Source organism: Macrotis lagotis, chromosome X, assembly GCF_037893015.1.
Source record: "Macrotis lagotis isolate mMagLag1 chromosome X, bilby.v1.9.chrom.fasta, whole genome shotgun sequence".
NCBI lineage: Eukaryota > Metazoa > Chordata > Mammalia > Peramelemorphia > Peramelidae > Macrotis > Macrotis lagotis.
The window spans coordinates 335,578,520-335,580,873 of record NC_133666.1 but is presented as its reverse complement, the minus strand read 5'-3'; the positions used below and the strand labels follow the sequence as shown (position 1 = coordinate 335,580,873).

At 39.5% G+C, this 2,354-nt stretch overlaps 1 pseudogene; it reads right to left on the bottom strand.

Moving 5' to 3' along the window:
- Window positions 1–536: 536 nt before the first annotated feature.
- On the bottom strand, window positions 537–1,784 carry LOC141498530 (mitochondrial carrier homolog 2-like; annotated as a pseudogene).
- Between the last annotated feature and the right edge of the window lie 570 nt (window positions 1,785–2,354).

Here is a 2,354-nt window from a genome sequence, read left to right as displayed (position 1 = left end):
CCTCCTTTAAACAAAATGGGGGAAGGGGAGAGGAGAAGAAAAAATAAAAACATCATGTACAATTAAAATCATATTATAATGCCCTGTTGGGTATGGCAAGAACTCAGCTCATAGAGAGGACCAAAGACAGTGCCATAATATTTTTCTAATTTGTTTTCTACTTTACAAGGTTTGTTGTGGAGCTTATAGGGAAGGAGGGTTGAAGTCATTACCAAGTCAATTACCAATTACCAAGTTTTTGTACTTCATTTTTGTTAAAGGAATTTAAAAATAATCTTTGCTATTGTTAACATCTCACTCTTAAAACTCATTCTACTTCCACTGAGTTGTGCAAAATGAGGGATGGGGTCAGAGAAATTTAGTTATTTTCAAAGCCTTATATCAGGAAACGGGCTCTGTGGGGATCCTACTATTTCCTTAGATAGAGTCCACAAGAGGAGGATAATTATTTATCTCCTAGAACGTTGCTTTAGCAATTTTTTCTGACATTTCACAAGTTGTTTCTATTCCTGTTTTGGAATTTTCTGATTCTTCATTCTTAAAAAGTTTAAAACTGAGGCCTTAACTCCATAATAACCTGCCCATTCCTCCAGAAAAGTGCAATTTTGCTTTATAGAAATCATATCTAAACCCAAAGCAAAAACTGCCCATTTCAGGAAAAAGAATCATTGGGGAATCTCAGCAGTAAAGCAGTTTGCATTGGGAAATGAACAAAAAAGGCAGACACCAAACACCTCCATTTTCCCAAGATTAAAATGATTATTAAAAAAAAGCGCACCACACTGTATAGAAATCAACATTCTCTCCCATAATTCTGTGCATCTGGGACTACAGAAATGTCACTGTCCCTGCCCCATATCTTCAAATTAACATTCTCAGGTCACAACAGTAAGTCTTCCCAAAGGGGACCTTCCGAAAAAACAAGCTATTTCCGCGGCTCATGTTTCCCTCTTTTTTGTAGCATGCACCAACAGTCTAACCAGGAAGAATAAATTGGGGCATAAGGAGGGCATCCACCAGCAAGCCCACAGTTGTTGACAGCCATCAGGTTGGAGATTAGTACAAAGGGATAGGTTAGCATACTGGCAAAGAATCCAGTGACAGGCTGGGAATAACTCTTCATTTCATTCATAATGGAAACCCCACTCTCCAGTGCATAGGTATTGACGAGGTAGGCCAATGAATTACAAAGCCACAAGGAAATGATATCCCCCAGGAGACGAGGAATAAGACCCCTCAAAGAATCCTAGGAAGCCCTCCTCTTGATAAATGGTTACTATGGAGTCACATAGTCCACAATATTTGGTCTCTTTGCCAATGAATTGTACCATAGACCTCAGAGTGATCACATGGAAGGGATGCGTGACAAGGGTAGCAGCAGAACGAGCCAACATCTCCCGAGTAGTCTCCTTGACAACTTTGTCAAAACTGGATGGTCAATTTTTTGTGAAGGTTCAAGTCCTTGTTTTAACTCCTCAGCCTTGTCATAATCCTGGTATCGCTGCAAAACTTTACTATGGACCACGGTTCCAATGGCTCCAGAACATAGTCTGGGAGTTAAGCCCTTAAAAAGTCCGCTTTTTCCATCGATACTCATAATATGTTGAGCATAACAAAAAAGGCCAGGGAGTTGATATATCGACTTGCCGTCCAAAAATATTTCTTCCCATAGTTGGAGGAAGAGGTTCATATCCCACCTGCATGAGCACCTTCACGTACATGAGTGGCTGCGAGAGGATGGTGAGGCCCGAGCCCAGCAGCACCTGACTGGCCGCTTCGGCCATGATGGTACCCACGGAAGGACGGGCGGGCGGGCGGGCGGGCCGAGCCACCGACTGACTGGGGCCGGGATCACTTTCCCGGGCCGGCGGCTATTTTATTATTTCTTGATGTCACATAGTATCATTAACTCTCACTTGCTCAATTCTAATTTTTAAGGAATTATTTTCTTTAGTGAGCTTTTATGTCTCCTTTCCATTTGTCCAATCCTACTTTTTTTAAGTTCTTTTCTTCATTGAATTTTTGTCTATCTTTTTCCATTTGACATATTATTTTCAAAACATTCTTCTCCTCATTGAATTTTTTAAACCACTTTTACTATTTAGCCTAGTTTTTTGTAAGTGTTATTCCCTTCATAATTTTTTCCTCTACCTTTGCTATTTGATTTTTAATATTTTTCTTTGACTGCTTCCATGTCCTAAAACCACATTTTCTTTGAGATTTTGAATTCAGAAGCTTTAATTTTGTTGACTTCTTCTGAGTGCATGTTTTGATCTTCCTTGTCACCATAGTATATACAGATTTTTTTTCCTACTGTCCATTTCTTGATTTTTAAAATGAAGTTCTGTTTCCAT